Here is a 23445-nt window from a genome sequence, read left to right as displayed (position 1 = left end):
TATATTTGAATTCCACAGATTTCCCTGTGGAAATCTGTGGAATTCAAATAACGAACAGATTCTAACTGGGCCTGCTTATTATTCACCTTCTCTTTTCATCTGTTTCGTGTGATCGTATACGGGTATATTTGTAGCAATAGCCAACAATACATTGTATGGGTCAAAATGATCTATTTTTCTTTTATTCCAAAAATCATTAGGATATTAAGTAAAGAACATGTTCCATGAATATATTTTGTAAACTTACTTCCATAAATATATCAAAAATTATTTTTGTGAGTGGACATGCATGGCTAAGGACTTCATTTGGACAACTTTAAAGGTAATTTTCTCAATATTTTGCAACCTCAGATTCCACATTTTCAAATAGTTGTATCTCGGCCAAATATTGTCCTATCCCAATTATGCATCAATGGAAAGCTTATTTATTCAGCTTTCAGATGATGTATAAATCTCAGTTTCAAAAAAAAAATTACCCTTATGAGTGGTTTTGTGGTCCAGGGTCACATATATTCATTTGATAACAAAAGATGGAAATAGCAGGTCATTAAGTGTGGTTTGCATGTTGTGTAATTGAGTGTTTGATGTGTTTGTGTGTGTTTTCCTCACACAGCCCCCATAAGCACAGGAAGCTCTGGGTGGGCTATACGACCTAGTTTTTATTTTCACGCTCAAAATATCATACATCTGCACAATGATGCTCATGCACATTAATATGTATGCTGTTAAAGCATTGTGTTGTGTTGTTAATGAGCTCACACTTCATCTAATGAAGCCATGGGATGTCCTGGAATAGATGCACTGTGTGTGTATGTGTGTGTGTTGTCTTTTGATGAGTTAATGAATGATGATGAGATTTCTGTTGCTCTGAGCAGAGCTCCCCTTTGGGCTTGTATTATCATGAAGTTGTTAAATCGGTCCTCTTTTTCTTTGTTACATCTCCCACATAAAACAAGTGGATTTTCGTTTAAAATGCAGTTTAAATGTAATTGAAAATTTTAAAGGAAAAAAAAAAATCTATCTAAATCTATTCTAAGTCGTCACCCCCCTTTACGCGCGCGCGCGCGCATGTGTGTGTGTGTGTATGGGCTGCATCCTGCATATCTTTGTTCGTGTCTTCATCAGATATGTGTTGAGAATCAACTTGCGCTTCGACTCTTCTGCCTTTTGCGCGACCCCGAAGAGCACCTGAGTCTGGAAGAGAATTTTTAAAAGCAAGGTGCGAGCGCGTCGCTTGAAGCTCAGCACTTCAAAAGCTTCTAAAGCTCTTCACTTAAATCGGGGCTATGCGCGTGGACCCATCTGGTTTTTGAGAACCGTACAGACTGCACTCGCCTTTTGTCGGAGTTACCGGATCTTGGAATCTCACTCGGGCGGATAGAGAGACGGATCTCCACCGGGATCTCCTCGCACCGCGACTGTACCTGGAGAATCCGGTAAGAGCTCGCGCAGATTCAAGATGCTGCGAGGTCGTCCGGTCCTTTGGTCAAGTGTGCGTGTGTCTGTGTGTGTATGTGTGAGTGCTGTGATATTCGTTGAAAGACAAACTATTGTTAGGCAGTCAGTTGAGAACAAATGTCCAGGATTTAATAGTGCTTTCACAGAACATGTCGTTATTCAGCCATAAATGTGCAGAACGCTCTTGAATTGAATTATTTATTAGATTTGTACGGTCTGTCGAACATTTTGGGACAGGATGAACTCATTAAAAGTCTTGAAGTTTTGCTGGTTTTCTTACAAACTTGCAATGACTGCGGGCTATTACAACCCACACTGTAAAAATCTTCGTAACTGGAATAATGCCAAAATGATACAGTAAAGCTGTAAGTTACATTAGCATACATGCCTACAGTAAAAAAAACAAAAAAACATTATAGCCTATTTTAAAAGTACATGAAATACATTTTACATGTAATAAATAAATAAATAAACATAAGTAACCTAAAACGAGTGAATTAATAAATTATTATCTACACATAAAATATTGTACTGATAGGTCTATGTTATGGATTATTATTATTAAAATAATGTTATTTTTAAAAAATATGAATCGCCTCATAGTTACTTGAAAGTGGAATTATAATATCAACATAGTAACATTTTATTAAGTATAAGTTAGCTGCTTCTTTTTTTTTTTTTTTTTTTTTTTACAGTTATGCACATTGGCTTTTTTTATGGTATATTTTATGTTTTTAGTTAATGTTAATTATTTTAGTGCCATGTTTGTCACACTGATGGTGTTTCTGTGGTGTTGTACAGTCACCGAAGAGGCCAATTAAACGTATCTTTGGGTCATCATGTGATTCAATTATGTCATTGTACAGATAGGCCTATTTATCATCACGTTTTACAGAAAGAAATAGATTTTAATAGTTGAAACGAATTGTTATACAAATATTATACAGTTATACAGTATAATGACATATGCAGTTACCAAAATGCATCTTGTCAAACAATTGTCACTGTATTTTTACAGAAAAGTTCTGGCAACCAGCTGTAGTTAATGTTTTTGCTGTTGTCTGTATTTTGCCGTCTATACTTTTAAATGTCATTCAAATAATGTTTATTACATATAGCATGCATAATGTTTTATGTTAGGTTGGGACTCTGCATGCCTGTGAATGTATATGAATGCTCTTGAGAACCAGAGGTCACTTTATTCTAGTGATTCTCTGAGAGACAAGAAGCTTGCATAAGCAGATTTTTATTTCTGTTCAGCCCTGTCATATTTTGACATTTTCTCACAAGACTTGTGTAAAGTGCTGACTTCTTCCCGCTGCTCTAATGTGTACTGAAAAGACAGCCCAGTTTGAATATCCAAGTTCTCCCTTCGATAACTCAGACATATGACCATATAATTTAAAAAGTAAGCGTAAAATAAAATGGAAAACATCAGTGTTGTCCTGGATAGAAGCTCTATAGGCGCTTCTTCTCCTATTTTAGCGCCTGTAGATTTAGGCGAAGTGAAAATGAGAGAGAGAAAGCTAGAAATGAGCTGTTTCTCCCTCGTGCTGTGAGGATGACTTAGTGTCTCTCACCTTCATCCTGACACCTCATCTATTATCATTAGGCACACAGTCAAACAACTCTCTCAAGATGTGGGTGTGAAAGTGTGTGTACGAATGTGGGAGAGAAGATGAGTGTGAAAAAAAGAGAGGAACAGGAAAGGGACTTAAAATCTTCTCTTTCTGAGTTCATGATTGACAGGCCTGGGTCACAGTCGTGACCTGCTCCATTTTTACTCAAACATACATGCGCGACTCTTTTGGTGGTCAGTGAATTTACTTGATGTGACCCTTGAACTTTCAGGCAGTTGATCCCTAAATGATTTCACCCGTAGCAGTTCTGCAGGGTGATAGAGAGACCAGTGTTTCCCAACCTTTTTTTGTCTTAAGTATCCTTTCATAGACACCAAACTAGAATTGTATGTGATCAATAATACAGTAATATTGCGAAATAATATTACAATTTAAAATAACTATTTAAAATAGGCAAGTGTATCCTTTTAAGAAAAAAGTCTTGTTTGGGGAATTTATGCTCTTGACATCTGGCAACCCCAAGCAGGAATGACAGCTTGTTACCAATGCAAGGTAAAGGAATTACCTAAAAAATAAGGACAAATAATCAGCGGGGCAAATATTGCAACGATTATTTTTAATTTGTTATCACAGCACAAGTTGTGCTGTTTAAAACATTTTTTGAAAACCGTGATCATGTTTATTTTAAGATTCTTGAATGAATAGAAACCTAAAAAAACAGCATTTATTTGAAATAGAGATTTTGCAGATATTAAATCCTTTCAAAATCTTATTCTCATCTTACTTACCTCATATTGTGACATAGACAAAATAATTTTTTGCCTGTGTTGTCAAAGTTGATATTGAGGCTTTATATGGTCAGACACTTGCATATTATTAACATTACCAAAAGCAAACTCAAATGGAGTTTTTAACCAGTGAATGTCAGACAGTGGGAGTTTCTTGAGTAAAGAAAATGCTGTACTTATTCAAACAACCAGTTCTTTATTAACCCTTGCAAACAAGCAGAGACGAAGAGTCCAAGCTGTGTGCGGTACGTCATTCAGTATAGAGGCGGGGTGGAGTTGTGAGGTTCGATTGACAGTTTGAGGATCCAATGAAGATACAAAGTTTACTCACAAGCTCTTTTTAATATGTTTCATTGGTTAAATATTTGCAAAAGTAGATTTTGAAAAACGCTGTTGGACATTGTTGATATTTGAAATCAACCCAAACACACCCCCTCTCTTCATTGCTCCGCCTCCAAAACTCACACTCCAATCCTAACCACCCTGATCCGAGTCGGTCTCGAATCGGTCTTGCCCCGGCGCGATCACTGCTGACAGGCGAGGCAAGCGCGCTATCCATGACGCTAAACACCTCATTCTCTAGCGGTCGTCAGTGTGCAGTGGTTTAACAGCAAAACTCTCACTATCTGGCGACTGTTACACACGCAATGCGAAAGTGGATGTCTGTTTATCACAGCTGACGCGCAACAAAATGCTTCATGAATAACAAAGCGCAGGTGATGAATAAACAACAAGGAAGCACAAAAAATGAACGTACAGTACACACGAGTAAATACAAAGTGTTCGTTGTTAGTCGCAAACAGCACAGCAGCTCCAGACAATCATAACCCAGTGTTACTCACATGAGTAGCGGGAACAAAGCAGCCTCAGTGTCTGTTTTCAGGCCTTCCCACTTAACTCACTCCAGGCTGGAAAGCTTTTCTAATATAAACGCACACAGCAAAATCCCCAGAGTTAAATCAACTCTGCTCAGAGTACATATGGTCCCTCTCTAAGTAGTGTTAAAATAACACTGAAGCAGAGTTAAAGTAATGAGATAATTAATCAGTTAATAAGGCTGACTTAAGTCACTTGTAGTTCTTGTGTTTTTTCTTATTTCTTCAGTGATTCTGCTTGTTAACAGCAGGTGTTCATCACTAATGCACAATCATTACTTAATTAATTGCTTAATTATCTCATTAAATTTAACTCTGCTTTAGTGTTATTTTAACACTATTTAGAGAGGGACCATATGTACTTTGAGGAGAGTTGATTTAACTCTGGGGATTTTGCTGTGCAGGTCCTAAAGCACTTGCCCAGTCATAAATCTTCATTCCAGTGATATTCTTTTGAGATCTTTTGTATTGTGTCCCATCTCTCGTTCCGCAGTTTTTATATTTTTCTTTTTTCAAATCTCCTTCTTGCTCGTTCTCTCTCCTCGACCGTCATACGCCCCCTAATGCTGATTGGTTACACGTTTGTTGTTGGAATCAGTCCGACTAACTTCCAAGCAGTGTTTTTGAAATTATACTTACTCCACCTTTAATTTAGAGAGTAATTGTCTTACATTGTTTTACCATTAGAGCGATGAAATAATAATACTAATAATAATAATAATAATTAAAAAATATATATATATTTCCCCTTATTGTAATCCCCACCCCCTAGAAAATGTTATCTGCAAAAATTGTTTAACATTATTTAAATCATTTGATAGCCCTAATACATTTTATTTTAAAGTCATAATTCCTGTTTTAACAGGTTTAAAAAAAAATCAAAATCTTTCCAAGTATCCTCTTGGGTATACGCGTGACCCTGGTTGGGAATCACTGCGTTACATCAACTATGACAGAGCATCTGATATTGCCACAGTTCATGGAGACTGCATTTTTGATCTTTTGTCTGGAAAACAGTTGCATGGTAATGAAGTGTTGGTGTAATGCTGTCATTTTGGATGACTGTATTCATCTCACTCACTTTTCTCTCTCTCTCTCTCTCTCTTTCAGATTGACTCAAATAGAACACAGAGGTAAGTGAGATCTTCACGTTGGTATTTTTACAGCTTGAAAAACTAACAAGCAGTGTGACAGTGAGAATGAGAGCTGAAATGTGGCACATGACAAAGATCAATCTTTACATTTCTTGAACCAGGAACCCTTTTAATTATAAGATATTTGAACAGCCATGAATAGAATCTGCACAGAACTCCACAGAATTGGAACAGCCATCTACATTTATACCGCTTCTTGTGTGTTTATTTAGGAAATATTTGCATAATTTGATAATGCTTTCAGCTATCACTGAAAGTGTAGTACTACCAGCTCCATTTAACACATTTTACTATGTTTAAATCCCCTAAAATCAGCACAGAAAATGCAAAAAAGTCAGCAGATTCCTTCTGGGCCTGGCATGAAAACGATAGTATTCAGTTCCGTTTTTTCATCTACAGTACTTGTCTTCTCTAAATAAAAAGAACGCCTATCCAGAGCAGCTAAAAACATAAAAAGACCACTTTTGCATCTTTTTTCCTTTCATAGCCAGTAGTTAAGGCTTGTCTTGTCTCATATTCAACGCTCTAACACTGTTTAGACGTTTTAATGTGGCTTTCTGTTCAAGGCCATGCTGGAAGGAGCTGATGTCCACTGAGATCAATAAAACCTCCATTCAGTGAGGGGGTGAAATGTCTTCTCTCTTTCTCACTAAACCCTTTCGGTCCTTCTCTCTTAAACACACACACACACATACACACAAAGGACTGTCTGTTTTAGACTCTTCGGTCTATATACTGTCTCACTCAGGAACGCACACTTTGCATATTAGACCGTATGGATCATGTATTGCAAAACATATTATATAATATATAATTAATAATGCTGAATTTATGTACCCAACACATTTCTCAGGTAATTTTTACAACCAGTTCGTAATCAATACTGTGGTCGATGAATGAAAGTGAACAGCACAACCTGGTGGCCACATGTTCTTACTGCATTCACACCTTTCTGCTCTTAAAACCCAAAATACACCCCCATCTGTCAAATCTCACACATGAGCATGATCTCTCACATCTGTGTTCCTCATTTAAAAATAGCTCCTATACAGATGTTTATACAAATACAGTATAAAGCGGGGTCCTTAACTCTTGAGACTACAGTGACTTTTTTTTTTTACATTATGTATTTTTGGGATTATTTCTCACTAATCAAATGTAAACAAATTTGTAGCAACGGTCTTGCTTCCAGTGAAGCACATACAGTAAGATGCTCAATGGAACATTCTTAAATCACTAAAAGCACTGATCATGTTTTACAGAAACTTCTGGAGCCCATGTCAGCTTGAGTGCAAAAGGACATATCAAAAACTTTTCATTTAATTTATAATTACATTATAAACACATTTTCTAATAATTTATAGAGAAAAAAGCAAAACAGAAGCGTTTTTACTAGTGGATGTTTGGGCCCCACACTGCAAAAACAATTTCTTCCTTGAAATTTTTGTCTTGTTTTCCAGTACAAATATCTAAACATTCTTAAATCAAGATACATTTGCTTGAGAAGCAAAATGTCTTAAGATATTAAGTCCTGTTTTCTGAAAAAAAAAATCATCAAAATTAAGAGAGTTTATGTTTAAAACAGGAACAAATATCTGCCGATGGGGTCAGAAAAATAAACTTAATTCAAAGGGAAAAACAAGATTATATAGAACAGATATTTGTTCTTGTTTTAAGCTTAAACTCACTAATTTTGATTTTTTTTTTTTTTTTTTCAGAAAACCCTATCCCTTTTTTTTAAAGGCATGGTTCACCCAAAAATGAAAATTATGTCATTAATTACTCACCCTCATGTCGTTCCCTTAAGACCTTCATCTTCGGAACACAAATGAAGATCTTTTTGATGAAACCTGAGAGCTTTCTGTCTCTCCATTGACAGCTACATAACTACCTCTTTGATGCTTCAAAAAGTTCATAAAGAGATCGTAAAACTAATCCATATAAATTGAGTGCCAATTTATATGGAGACTTGATCATTTTATATTATGAATAAATTTAATTAGGCTTTTATTCACATATAAACATTGATCAGCGAACATAAACAAAAGCTCAACTGAACCTGCTTCACGCGCGAGAACAAACCTCTTCCGGAAGCTCAAACGCGCTTCATAACACGAGAATGAACCTCATTGGTTCTTGCATGTCAAGAAACGATGCTTGAGCTTCCGTTTACCACAAATGATGTCTGAGTTGATGAATGTTTACGTGTATAAAAGCCTAAATTAAATATATTCATCATATAAAGCGATCGTGTCTCTTCAGAAAATTTGGACTAAACCGCTTAATTCATATGGATTCATTTTTTCCAAACTCTTTATGAACTTTTTGAAGCGTCAAAGTGGTAGTTGCGTAGCTGTCAATGGAGGGACAGAAAGCTCTCAGATTTCATCAAAAAGATCTTTATTTGTGTTCTGAAGATGAACAAAATGACATGAGGGTGAGTAATTAATGACTTTTCATTTTTGGATGAACTAACCCTTTAAGTCATTTTGCTTCTCAAGTAAATGTGTCTTGATTTAAGAATGTTTAGACATTTGCAACAGGACAAAAATACTGAGGAAGAAGCTATTTTTTTGCAGTACATTTGCATAATCACATTAAAAATACACATACCCTGTTCAAAAGTTTGGGGTCAGAAAGATTTTTTAATGTTTTTAAAAAGTGTCTTATGCTCACTGAGGCTGCATTTATTTGATCAAACATACAGTAAAAACAGTAATAAATAATGAAATTATTATTAACTTTTCTATTTTAATATAATTTAAAATGTAAATTATTCATGTGATGGCAAAGCTGAATTTTCAGCAGCCATTACTCTAGTCTACAGTGTCACATGATCCTTCAGACATGCTGATTTACTGCTGATTTGGTGCTCAAGGAACATTTATTATTCTATTATTCGTATTATTCTATTATTTATTATATAGCATTTATTTGAAATAGGAATGTTTTGCAACATTATAAATGTCTTTACTGTCACAATTGATCAGTTAAATGCATCCTTGCTGAATGAAAGTATTAATTCTTTAAAAAAAAAATCTTACTGACCCCAAATTTTAAATTTTACATATATACACTGGAGTATATAGGACCATTTTCTGTCATGCAGAGTATATCTAGATACGAAAAGCCTAAAAATAGACAAATTTTCATTCCATCTTGCTAATGTCACAAGCTCACTCCTCATTCAGACAGATGTCTGTTGATCTCAGAGCTTTAATGCTAGAATACCTGAGTCAGCTGTTTCCAAACTAGAAAAAAAATCATAAAACAGTCAAATCCCAACTGGTGCTTTCAGTGAGTGTGTGGATGTTTGAGAGAGAAGGATTTAAAAGGGCTGCGTGTGCGTGTTTAATGAGTTTTTCATCTTTCAGGAGAGTCCTGTGGAGTCTGTCCTTCTTTCACCCAGCGAGAGACATCTGAGTTTAGACTCAGTTTAAACTCATTTTAGCACATGTAAGTTGTTTGCATTCTCACACATTCACACACACCAGCTCTGTCCAAAACCTAGTGAGCCTAGCTAGGCTTCCAAGTCATAAGCAACTAATTGGGAATGCTTTACATAGGTAGCAGCAGCAGCAGCTTTAGAAACATTCCAGTAAACACTGCTAATAGGGATTAGAAGTGAAAAGGGGAGACAATTACATTTTAAAGCAAACATTTGAAAACAAATATGGAAAGAGATGTGAGGATTTGGATTCGTAGTACATTCCAGTGAATTATTCTAGAGATATGTCATAAATTAAATCAGGAGAGCAGACCACAAATGCGCAGTATATATATATATATATATATATATATATATATGTTGTCATTTTTCATATTGTTACGGTGGAATACAAAGAAAAAAAGAAGAAAATAATCAGGAGGAAAAGAATGCAGCAACTGGAAAGAGCTCTTGCCATAGATATTCTTGTTATACCATGTCACATCAAAATAACCAGTGTTGTGTTATTCTTCTGATGTCTGAAAAGGAAAACTGACAGCTTATTCAGTCAAACTGATGGATAAGGATTATTTGTAGTGCAACCTTATGATTTGAAATTATTTGTTTGTCTTTTTGAGTGGAAATTCCCCAAACCAGAAGTGCCTCCTTTAATCAAAATCACAGTAGGCTCGTTAGGAAAAAGGTGGATATAGTTTGAAATTAGCATGTTGCTAATCTAACAACACTACACTTTGCCCACACAAATAGTTGATATAATGCAAAAAACAATTATGCTAAAGTTTAATTATGCTAATTTAATCAAAAATAATAATTGTTTTCAGACAATCTACCATTGGTCAGTCCAAAAGATAACTGCTCCAAATCAATCTACGAATGTAATAAAGATGCAGTTTGTAAATTTTAGCGGCATCTAACGGTGAGGTTGCGAATGGCAATATAGAGAAGCTACAGTGGCCAACACAGGACAAAAATGTCATCATCTGAGACAGCAAAGAGAAGCCAGTCAAGCAAACGTGCTCTGTAGAGGAGTTTGTCCATTTAGGGCTACTGTAGAAACATGCAGGCGCAAAATGATGATTTAATATGTAAGGGGACCCGTGGTGTATGTAGACAGAAATGGCTTGTTCTAAGGTCATAAAAACATAATGGTTCATTATGTAATGTCTTTATACACTGCTGAAAACATAGTTATGTATATTATATTGCATTTGAAGAGTTTGGTTCCAAAACGCGATAAACCCCATTTAAAAAAAAAAATTGAGTTCCCGCCAAAATCAGTATTCTATCTGGTCGGTATCGAAAAGTCCATTTTTAATTTTACGCAAAATGCGATATCCGCCGTGTTATTCTGTCATGTTTTCTCCCTGTCTTTCCAAACCACGACAAACGCCACTCTCCTTTCTTTGCAGAATGCGATACATCCGCTCAACCAATCACAGCGCACCATTCCACGCATTGTAAACAGTAATGGCGGAGCTTTGAATACACCCAGCATCCTAGTTTTCCTTATCTACTTTGTACTTTGTGGTCAACAAAAAAAATAAAATAAAATAATAATAATAATTTTGATGGCATTGATGAACCTGTGGTGGTTTCTGCGGTGGGGAAGAAATGTAAGCCATCGAAATCTAATCATTTACGTGAGGTGATTAAGAAGATGAGGCACTCGGAGGCGGAAAAAAGCCGGCTGTTGCTTGTTCTCACACAACAACATCTAACTTCTGTCACGGTCCCCAAAACTGAATCATGAATGTTATTATAATTAATGTTATTATAACCTAAAGATGCTATGTGAAAGCTTGATAGTGGTTTTCATCTTGCCACTTTCTTGGTAAAGAAAACACATTTTTACTCAATTTAATCAAAATGGATTTATAGCATTTTGGAACCAAACTCTTCATTTCTTTCAATAGATCCTCCTATCGACATTGCACCTTTAATTAGAACTGTCTCTGCATAATAAGCTTATTAAGGTATTTTAAAGGGGTCATGAAATGGATTTTTATTTTTTTTATTTTATAATGTTCTCTGAGGTGCACTTATAATGTTAATATGATTTTTACATCAAATACTTGTCATAATTGAGAAATAAATGGCTATTTTCTGCCCTGATTTTAGGGCTCTGATTTGAAAGCTCTGTTTGAAGGGGTGCGTCTGCTGTGAGACTTCATTGTAAACACCCACTGCTGAAATTGGCTGACACCTTTGCATTTGAAATGTGGAATCCTTTGAATATTTTTACCATTATTTTTATTATTATAGCTGTCGAGATTAACGAATCATGAAAAATGTTGATTATTGCATTGTATTTAGATCTACTCCTATCACATGGAAGATTGCAGTGATTAACATTTAGCAGCATGAATGCAGTGATCTCATCATTGCAATGCAAAGTCGATTGAAAGGGTTAGTTAGTTCGCCCAAAAATGAAATTTCTGTCATTAAGTACTCACCCTTATGTCGTTCCAAACCTGTAAGACCTTCGTTCATATTTTTTATGATTTTTTATCTCCTATAGAAAGCAACTTAATTACCATCATTCAAGGTCCAGAAAGGTATTGAAGACATCGTTAAAATAGTGGGACTACAGTGGTTCAACCTTAAAGGGATAGTTCACCCAAAAATGAAAATTTGATGTTTATCTGCTTACCCCCAGAGCATCCAAGATGTAGGTGACTTTGTTTCTTCAGTAGAACACAAATGATGTTTTTTAACTCCAACCGTCGCGGTCTGTCAGTCGTGTAATGCATGTCAGTGGGAACTTTGTCTATAAGAGTAAAAAAAAACATGCATAGACAAATCCAAATTAAACCCTGCGGCTCGTGACGACACACTGATGTCCTAAGACATGAAACGATCGGTTTGTGTGAGAAACCGAACAGTATTTATATAATTTTTTACCTCTACAACACCACTATGTCCAACTGCCTTGAGCATCCAGTGTGTGAGGTCTGGAAACACGCTCTGATGCCGCAAGTGATGTCTCGCACTCATTGAAGCAAAGCGCGAGAGATCACTGTCATCAGAATGCGTTTTCTGATCTCACCAACCGGATGTGCAGGGCAGTTGGACATAGTGGTGTTTTAGAGGTAAAAAATTATATAAATACTGTTCGGTTTCTCACACAAACCGATCGTTTCGTGTCCTAGGACATCAGTGTGTCGTCACGAGCCGCAGGGTTTAATTTGGATTTGTCTGTGCATGTTTTTTTTTTACTCTTATAGATGGAATTCCCATTAACATGCATTATACGACTGACAGACGGCAGCGGTTGGATTTAAAAATCATCATTTGTGTTCTACTGAAGAAACAAAGTCACCTACATCTTGGATGTCCTGGGGGTAAGCAGATAAAAATCAAATTTTCATTTTTGGGTGAACTATCCCTTAAACGTTATAAAGCGACAAGAATACTTTTTGTGCGCAAAAACAAAACAAAAATCACGACTTTATTCAACAAATTCATTTCTCCCGTCATTCTCATATGCTGTTTACGTTCAGCGCTTCCAGGTTCTACGTCAGAACGCCGGCTCAGTATTGGCCGACGCTGTTCATGTGAGCAGCACGACGTATGCGTGTGATGCTGATGCAGGAGCCGGACAATAATGAGCCGGCGTTCTGACGTAGAACCTGGAAGCTTATAATCAACATTCCGTTTTTTCACTAAGCTTTTTGCGGTGCATTGTGTGGTACCATTCTCTGTGAATGATACATGCTTTACAATTCAGCCTAAAATAGCTATACATCAGAAGGAGCACAGCCATGTGGAACAACCTTCACATGTATGATGTCTTAAAATGCGGACTCAGTAGGCAGCTCATTAGGATTTGGAACAGAGCCAGTCTTAGACGCTTTAGACTGCTCCCCTTTTTACATGTGCAAGTACAAATGCCTCTCTGTATTCCCTACATCCCTGTTTCCCTCTTCCTGTGTTCTCACAGTCGTTCCTGAAGTAGCTTCTCTCTGACCAGCTGCTGTCAAGCCTTGCAGCAAATAAGGCACACATGAATACTGTATATGACCATAAAACCTCAGCGGATTTAGCGCGTTAGAGTGCGTGTGTGTTTTATAGTGCATACACTGCTGCATTATTGAGAGCTGCTCACAGACGCATCCAACTCTTTCTGACAGTGAAGATGTAATCCACTAAAAATACTTACTTACCTCATCTCACTCTCTGTCTCTCCCTCTTCCTGTGTTGGTTTTCTCCCTCACTTTTCTGTCTCTCCCTCTTCCTATCTTGTTCCTCTCTTTTTTTCAATCTCTGTTACTCCCTCTCTCTATTTATTTTCTTTCACTTCTTGATTCACTCCTCATCTCTCTCTTTCTGGCCCTCTCTAGTGTGTGTGTGTGTGTGTGTGTGTGTGTTCGCGTCTGTCTGTTTTAATGTGCTAAACTGGAGCTGCATTAGATGCATTATATCATTTTCCCCTATCATCTCAGTCGCTCAATAACTATCCCTTTCTTTTTCTCACTCTCCTTTCTCTCTATCTCTTTATTAGAGGTGGTACTTATGAATCTGGTAGTGCATTAAAGTGATAGATGAAGATAGTATATTACTCATTGCTCATCTATAAATAGAAGGTGCAAATAAACCATTGGAGAAAGCAGACACAGCAGGGCCTCGTCATCCTCTGTTTATTGGCACAAAATTTGCTGTTAATTTTAAGGTTTTATCGCATGCTGTGAGACTACTGGAGGCTGCCCTCTTCTGGAGGCTGATATTTTAACATTTTAAAAGCCTAGGCCTGGTTTCACAAACAGGGTTTAGATTAAGCCAGGATTAAGCTTTAGTTACATTAGGACATTTAAGTAGAAGTAAAAAAAAAAAAAAAAAAAAAAAAAGAAAAGAAAGGTTTCTGGTGTGTTTCTTGAGACAATTTTTAATATTTAAATATTTTAAGATTTGTCAGTGCAAGTTTGTCAGTGCAAGTTGCTTTCAGTTAAAAACAACTCGAACATGCATTTTAGTCTGGGACTAGGCTTAAGCCTTGTCTGTGAAATCAAAAGATATAAAAATATGTTCTTTTTTTTGTCTCATATCAGCTTCCATAACTCTGACCAGCAGCATGTGGGACATTAAAAGGTAAGAACACTTTGATGCATTTAATAAGTGTAATTTATAACCTCAAGCTCAACACACACTCTTAAAAAAATCAGTAAAAATAGGGTACAATGTACTGTATTATTATCATTAGAGTTGTTTTAGGGTTAACGGAAATGTCTGTAAAATTACTGGATAATGTCCAGGTAATGATCTGCCAGTATACTTTTTCTGTTATTTTAAGGATTTATTTTTTACAGTGCAACACCAGTTAATCCAGTCTTGGTTTGCAGTTTGTTGTTCTGTATTATAGAAATCGTACATATTATGTATCCAACCATTTCTCCCTTAGCCAGTTTTGTGCCTGATTTCACGGTATAAGTGGAACAGTTCTTCCGTGTTGTGTCTAAGGATGAACTAGACTGGCTAGATAATTTTTGCCCCAGGAGTAGTCCTAAATAGCACTGGCCACATAGTTCAGTTATATGCACCCCAATAGTCTGGTGGAGCCAGACAAACCTACAGCAAAATGAAAATTAGTTGGAGATTTGACTTAAAAAGTAATGCTCTAAAATGTTGCATATTATATTATATTATATTATATTATATTATATTATATTATATTATATTATATTATATTATATTATATTATATTATATTATATTATATTATATTATATTATATATAACAGTGCAATAAACAAGAAATTAAAATTGAGTCATACATTTCAGGCAAAATTTGGACAGTTAGCTTCTCTCTCTGCTCATGCACTATCCAAACTTAAATGGTTGTAATAGGTTGGTTTCACGTGACGTCACAGCAGCAGCGCGAATGTGTCCGGAGGGCAGGGAGTGATGTTTCTATATAGGAATCCTATCAAAAACTCAATATTCGTATGTTTTGCGTTGTTTATGGTTGCTCAAATCGTTAAAATCGAGAACCCAGAAGGTGTTTTTATCGTTTACATATCTTATACCGTTTTTTATAACTTATTTAGTTTTTTTAACTTTAAAAGTTGTCGCCTTTTATAGCGTTTTGCGTCTGCTGATACTGAAATGAATATGGATACCTTACCTTTTGTTTTTGAATTGGTTAAATATTCACATTCTTCATGCAATCGTTTGCAGGGAGGAGAAGATATTTTATCCTATTGAATGATAATTTGGTGTTTTAACTTCATTTTTGTAGAATTCCATTCATGTTGATCTGGTTACCATGAAAACAGTCACGCGCTGCTGCTTCAGCCGTGGTATTGTAGAAAATGTCCAAATAAAATAAATGTTTAACAAGCTGACAGAAGTCGATGCATTTCTTTGTTGGAAGCGTGTAAATGTAACTAGTTTTAATGTTGTTTTTGTAAATATTCACTTTCCCATATGACCACGAAGGAGAATCGGAGGGTCACATTCAGGGACAGACACCGACACGCTGTATTTTTGTATTTATTTCAACAAATGACAACCGAAATCAAACCTATAGAAGCTCATCAACAGTTTTGAAGTGGCTGTGTGCAAGTTATAATCATTCACAAGCGAGTGAGTCATACTCACAAACAATGTTAATTAAATATTACACAAAAACCAAATACAAAACTCAGCTAAGTACAGTATGTGTTTATTTTGAGTGAAAGATAGTGGGTTTATTTAGTGACATTATTACATTTGCTAGTCGTCTCACCTTCTCAACCAAGGCAAAAATTGTATTAGCAGTTTTTTTCCCCCCGAACGATATCGTGAGTTCCTATTACAGTTCTCGATTCAGCATAAATGACCAACAATGGCGACATTTTTCACAATCATGACAGAAAATTAAAATACTGCCCTTAACATCACTTGCAGAAAGGCAGCGCGATATAAACAAACCCAGACTAGAACTGAACATGGCGTTACGGCAGCTTAACATCCTCTATATCTACCTCCTCGATGGCAGTCAAGTCTTTCAATTCAGTGGAAATGTCGCTCCTCTTCATAACATAAGTATCACGTCCAACATATGTTGTGATTTTCTGTCTAAATCAGCACAGAACGGACTTTTTCCCATCTCTTCCATTCTAATTTTCACTGCTTGCCCTCCACCGGAATTTCGCGCGTCACGAGAACCACGTGACTGAAAACAACCTATTCAAGAATACTTTGGAGTATAGACATAAGGCTAGTCTTGTTTTAAAGATGAAATTTGGCAGATTATTGAGGTCTGAGAAGTGAAATATCTCATGTAAGTGAAACAGAAAAAAAGTTATAGAAGTATAAGTTTATGAAAAATGTAAAAAGTAAAAAATATAATATTTTATATAAAATATAATAAGTTTTACTCTAAAACTTTCTGCAAGGAAATCAAAGCCAAAAATCTGAACAAGTTGTGTTCCAAATTTCAGATTGATATCTCAAAAAATGAGCTTTCAGTAAGATTTTGTTTGGGCGCAGTACCACACTTTTTCACTAGATGACAACCAAGCTCCATTGGTGACCATATAAAGGCACCTCCATTTCCATATATGGTTTGAGTCATCTGAACCAATTATTTATTAATTATTTCAATTATTTTCATACAATTTATGAAGTAGACATCCTATATAGAAGTAGTATGGGAAGTTTGGCAGAATTTGATATGAATTCAGCCTCTAATAAACATAAAAACAACATGTATGTGGATTATAGATCACCGCCACAATCATAAATGTATTTTTTTTTTTTCTATTAGAAACATTTTCAGACCATTTTTTCTCAAAAAATTGAATGGATGTTATGTTTTTAACTCTTGGCATGAAAACAAACATGTTTCAACTTTAATGATCTTTAATGATTTTTCATGTTCATCGCTATTTCAAAATAAAGGTCTGAACATGCCTTATGAGTATGAAAATATGCTTGTTGCAAATTGATAAATTACTGCTCTGTAATTTATTTTGAAATTTTGAAAACTAGAGATTCTAAGCTTTCAAATGATATATAGTTTGTCAAGATTAGTTTAGGTTTAATATAGAATATTACTGTTTTAAATATGTAATGGCTGTGGGCCCACCGGTGGGCCAGTGACAGTTAACAGGTTTTAAATTGTAATCCCATTTCGGTAACACTTTATAATAACTGCACACTATGAAGCATTAGTTAAGCATTAGTTTATAGTTAATTCATCACTTATAAAGCATTAAAAGACATTAGTAAGTAGTTTATAAATACAGCTACAATTGCTTTATTCTTGATTTATAAGCATATCTATAATGAGTTTAATAATTGTATTTTCATACTTTATTAATAATCAATTTATCATTTCTAAATTAAGTATTACATTATTTACAAACCAGTTATTAAGGAGTTGTCAGTAGTTCATTTAGGAAGTGTAAGTAAATGATTAATAAACTATTTAAACATTCATTTATACATCTTATTTTTTAGACATATAGTAATAGTTACTTAGTGTGTTAGTAAATGTTTTATTAACACATATTCCTACTGCAATTCATAATTAATTAAGGTCATTATAAAACATTTAGAAGCAGTCAGTTAACTATTTTTGTGAGCTCATCTAAAGTGAGGACTATTTATGCTTTGTAAAGCTTTTATAAATGAGATTTAAAGGTTCAGTGATCTTCTGCACTGCTGTTCTCTATAATGTTTTAAAGTTAGTACTGAGGTAGTTTTGACACTATGAATATGTGTTAATAAAGCGTTTATTAACACACTAAGTAACTAATACTATATGTCTAAATAATAAGATGCATAAATGTACATTTAAATATTTTATTAATCATTTACTTACACTTACTAAATGATCTTATGAACCACTGACAACTCCTAAATAACTGGTTTGTGAATAATGTAATACATATCATTTACAAATGATAAATTGATCATTAATAAAGTTTGAAAATACAATTATTAAACTCATTATAGATATGCTTATAAATCAAGAACTTTATTATAACAATTTATAGCTGTATTTATAAACAGCTTACTAATGTCTATTAATGTTTTATAAATGATGAATTGACTATTTACTAATGCTTAACTAATGCTTCATAGCGTGAGTTATTCTAAAGTGTTACCAAAATTGGATAACATTTCTGATTTTTGATGAAATAAATGCAGCCTTGGTGAGCAAGAGAGACTTCTTTCAAAAACATTAAAAACCTTACTTACGCCAGTATTTGTATTTGGACGCTCAAGCTACAATTAAATATGTAAAGTGTCTTTGCATTATATACTATGTCCAACTGCATATATATTATGAAGATATCAAAGTAGAAGTTATAATTAGAAATACACTGTGCAATAAATTTCTGCAACTTTCAATTTGGTATTTTTTTCATATGAAAGTGTCCATGATTTTTTAATCTTCATTTTAAACAAATTATTTGTTCAAAATAAAAATGAACAAATCATGGACACTTTCTGGTAGTCAAATGTTGAGAGAGAGCACGTGTGTGGCTTTTTAGGTGTGCAATAGTGGTAGAATTAAAATATCTGATTATGGTCACTTCATCTGAACATGAGAATAGATAAGGCTCACACGTAGATGAACTGTGACTAACAGCCCTTTGTGTGTGTGTTTGTGTATTTCTTTTGCAAGTCTGTTCAATTTATTGTGTTTTAGTTGAATTAAATGTAGACAGGCTTATATACAGTACAGTATAAGGTCAGCTGGAGTTGATCAATATGAGAATGTCTCTTCTGGTCATGTGATGTGTGTGTCTTTGTGTGTACGAGTTTGTGTGTGTGTGTTAGAGAGATAGGAAGGATAAATATCTGGGGGATGGGTTGGGTTGTTTTTTTCTTTTTCTCTTTCTTTTTCACATACTCACACTCACATAAGAAATCAGATTAGTGTGAAGATTACAGAGCACCAACAATTTCAGAGAAAAACACACAGAGATCGTATGAGAAAGCTGAATAATCTATAATCAACAGAGGATACAGATCACAGATGATAGTAGTTTCTGCTACTCCTTCTTCTCTTTCATTTTCAAAGGCCAAATCGAGATTAATTAAATGTCAGCACGGTGATGTTCGTGTGCGTGCGAGTGCATGTGTTTGGTGTCTTGCTGTGTTAATTTGGTGCAAAATGTCGAGTGTCTCCTGCTCTTACGCTGACATTCTGATTAAAAGCATCGAATACTTCCATCTATCCACCAACGTACTAAAAAAATGTTTATCTGTATGATGTATTATGCATGTAACCTTACATTTGTATGGTCGATTAACAGCGTTTCCAGAAATAACTCTTCCTTATCTGTGTGCGAGTGTTTGTATGCAAGGGCTGCAGGGTCGGTGGTTACCTGAGCACTTTCTGCAACTAAAGCAAATTAATGCCTTCATTTACATATCGCTGTGGGAACTGGGGTACTGATGATGCATACATCTTTGTGACTGTGTGTGTGTGTGTGTGTGTGTGTGTGTGTGTGTGTGTGTGTGAGAGAGAGAGAGAGAGGCAGTGAGCATGAGAGAGAGACAAATTTCATTCTGCATTTATTTTGTGTATTGTTCAAATTCAGCACACTAGAAAAACTGGCAACTCAATTTGCATATAATTGAATTCTGCTGCAGTAAACAGTTAATTAAAACAGTTCATCATAAGTGTCCCTATATTTCTCACTTTCTCCTGAGAATGCAAAAAAAAAGAAAAATGTTTTGCATATATATGTTTTTTTTTTTTTTTTTTTTTTACATTTTGTGTGGAACATAAAGACAATATATAACAATATGTAATTTAAACATATATATTTTAAAATATGTCCTTTTAACATATTTACATAACAAGAACAAGTAAGCCATTCATTAGGCATTCTGAGAAAGCCAACATGACAGCCAGTGGCTTGAGTTTGGGGGCGGGGCTATCTATTCATTTGACCAGTGACAGATGGCTTAGTGTTTGGGGGAAACATGTTTGAAAACAGTGATTTTTTAAAATTCCGTTCGATGAGGCAGAAAAGTATTTATTCATATTTTATCATTATATAATATTTATTAATAATATCATTATACATTACAGTTATAATATTGTAATAATATATAATTATATTATATTATAATAATGATTTATATTATTGTAATAATTATAATATTATTATATATTGCAGTTTATTTTATATAGGCCTATTCTACTTTACATTAATATTATTACTGATATTATTAGTGGTATTCACATTGGTTTTAGGCAATTCTGTCCTACAAACTAAAATTCCAATATCATTTTTTAAATAGTTGGGCAATTAGTGAACACAATAAAACCACATCATGCACAGTTGTTTTAACAGAAAGGCTGAACTGTGCTGGTTGGTACAGGTTGTCAAATTTTACATATTTATAATATTTTGTGTTTCAAAATTGTTTTACTGTTTATGTTTTCCTGAAAAGCCTGTAATAGGGTGTTTAATTGTGGGATAAATTGTGACAACTTACACTTGCCTTTTTCCAATTCAAATTAATAGCCTGTAGCCTAGCTGTATACATTAGTTATTAGGCCTGTGTCACACATTAATATTAGGCTATAATATAGGCTATCTAATTATTCCTTTTTAACATAGGCATTTTAAAACAGCGCCATATGGTCCCAGTAGCTACAAACCAAAATTTAAAAACATTCTGAATAAGGATGTAAAGGATTAATACCCTGGACGGTCACTTTGCAAACTGTCAAATTTGACTGGCCTGGTTTCTGGACGTTTACCTTAAGTCTCTCCGATGTGCAAATGCAATTCCTCCAAATAATTTATTTTCCCTGAACCGGAGATTCATTCCGGGGCACCTGACGTCACTTCGCCGTCGCTGCTGCTGCTGCCAGCCGCTCTGTCCTGCCTCGAGCCCGTCCCCTCATATTCCGCGGCGCGTGAGTGTGTGCGCGAGCGCTTTTGTATGCTCGCGCGCTCGGCTGCACACACAGCATCAGCATCATCAAAAAGAGAGACCTGCGAGCTCTTTACGAGCGCTGGAAACACGCAGTGCTTCCTCTGCTGTTGTGCTTTTTATAGTTCAGCCCTGCACCGGTGAACCTCAGAAAGGAGAGGACGGGCTTCTGGATTATATCTCTGGTGCTTATAGATGAATTCGCGAAGGTACCGAGCCGGCGAGACCCGAATGAAAACCTGAACCCGACAGCGATGTTGATCAGGTAGGCGAGGAGTAGAAGCCTCATCCGCTCCCTGGTTATTATGGAGGAAATGACAAAATAATTTCATTGTTATGATCAGTCATCCACTCGAGCTACAGTTATGTGAATCGATAGTCAATCCTTTTTCTTTCTTTTTTTTTTTTTTAAATCATAGGCAGGCTAATACAGAAGACCATATTGCATGCACATTCCCACTTTTTTGGGTGTTGCTTTGCAAGCATATCAACATAATGATAAGGAGTATTGCATCATGTTCCTAATATTTCTATTTGTCATATTTTTGCAAAATCACACAAACGTGTGTGTATATCTATCTATATCTATCTATCTATCTATCTATCTATATATATATATATATATATATATATATATATATACATACAAGCATATGTTGTGAAATTATAATTTAGGCAATTGCAATTGGCCTTATTGTCTTAAATGACATGCATTTTTGTTGTGGTTTCCCCACTACTCCCTTCATTCAGTGATGTTCGGGGAACCCAGTGCTCGGAGGCATTATGTTGAGCTTAAAGTATTACTGTTTATGACGGAATGTTCTCCATGGATCATTAAAAGCATATTCTTAATGGACCAATAAACTGAATGACTCTACATTTGAACAAAGTTCACATGGAAGGGGATTATATGTGATGACTTTTGCTATACCTCATAATGCTCTTAGTGTGTGAGAGAGACTGAAGGGGGAGGGAGGGAGAGAATGAGGGATATTATGATGTTAGGGTATTAAGGTTTGCATATGCAAGAGAACGGAAAGGAACGGAGAGTTTGGTGGTTGGTCTGAGGTGTAAATGCTTGACCTGTAATGCCCAGAGCATGAGCAGCCAGAATGAGAAAATGACAGATGGAGGAAGAGAGAGAGTGATTTTCTAAGTTTTGAATAATTTATTTCATTCCATACCTGCAGACTAAGGGTTGCTCAGAGCACACTTGAAAACTTGCACTATTTGAAAAGCTGGTTGCCTCAGCTTCAGTGGCATATGGTTTATATTAATAATGTAGACATCACAGAGGAACAATCCCTGTCTTATTGCACAGACGTGCATCTCTGATACCATTTATAGGTGTGGGTCCTAAGTGCTTCTTCTAGTGAAAGTTGTGCTTATGACACTGAGCTGAAAGCGAGCTGTAAAATCTCTTCCTGAAACTGGAGAAGAGTTTAATAGCACTGATGTGCTCAGTGCTTAAGGCTTGATCAGCTCAAGTGTTCTGCATGTGCATTACTGTCAAAACCATATGGTTCAAGGGTACTTTTTGGATATGATTTCTAACCTTCTTGAGAATAACGTCTACTCAGTAAGATGGCCAGATGGACCGGGGCAAGCATGATTGAGTTTCATGCAAGTTCATGGGACTGTGACTGGCTCAATTGGTATAAAACTGTATTTATTCCATACATTATGTTTGGCTGTACTACTGTGCTTAAAGCTACTGTTGAGCGATTAGAGATAAAAAAGAGTATGGAGTCATCAACGTGCGATACATTCGCTTGAATACAGCTAGATGAAGCACAATGGAATAGAACCGAACTTCTGCATACTTTTTGTACTTGACAGTAGAGTATTAAAGAACCCAACGCTCATGGCGCGAGATGCTAAAAAACAGCCTGACGAAGTGCAAAGACGTCCGTTTGGTGCATGTCTAATTTGGACCAACAATTAAAAAGAATAGGATTTTGCAAATACTTGTAGAATAGAATATTCAGTCAGAAAATGATATATTTGAAGAGTTTGGTTCCAAAATGCGATAAACGCCATTTTCAAAAAATGTAGTTTCTGCCAAAATCAGTATTGTATCTGGTCGGTATTGAAAAGTCATTTATTAATTTTGCGCAAAATGAGATAACCGTCGTGTTATTCTGTCATGTTTTCTCCCTCTCTTCCCAAAACGCGACAAACGCCACTCTCCTTTTTCTGCAGAACGCGATATATCCGCTCTCAACCAATCACAGCGCACCATTCCACGCACTGTAAA

General features: G+C 35.5%; 1 protein-coding gene across 14 annotated transcripts in view; it reads left to right on the top strand.

Annotated features, from left to right (window-relative positions):
* Positions 1-883: 883 nt before the first annotated feature.
* The window catches only part of ptprdb (protein tyrosine phosphatase receptor type Db), a 97674-nt gene continuing 75112 nt past the window's right edge, over positions 884-23445 (top strand). For 3 of the 14 annotated variants that reach the window (XM_048197518.1, XM_048197519.1, XM_048197516.1), the window contains exons 1-4: positions 884-1436; positions 5812-5834; positions 9230-9311; positions 14349-14388. The gene's annotated coding sequence lies outside the window, so the exon portion shown is untranslated. Of the gene's footprint in view, positions 1437-5811; positions 5835-9229; positions 9312-14348; positions 14389-21096; positions 21454-23445 lie in introns of those variants that run through there. The other 11 variants (XM_048197530.1, XM_048197521.1, XM_048197520.1 and 8 more) reach the window with 5 other exon arrangements.

Source organism: Megalobrama amblycephala, linkage group LG7 (genome assembly GCF_018812025.1).
Source record: "Megalobrama amblycephala isolate DHTTF-2021 linkage group LG7, ASM1881202v1, whole genome shotgun sequence".
In the NCBI taxonomy this organism is placed as follows: Eukaryota; Metazoa; Chordata; class Actinopteri; order Cypriniformes; family Xenocyprididae; genus Megalobrama; species Megalobrama amblycephala.
This window is presented reverse-complemented; position numbering and strand designations above follow the sequence as displayed.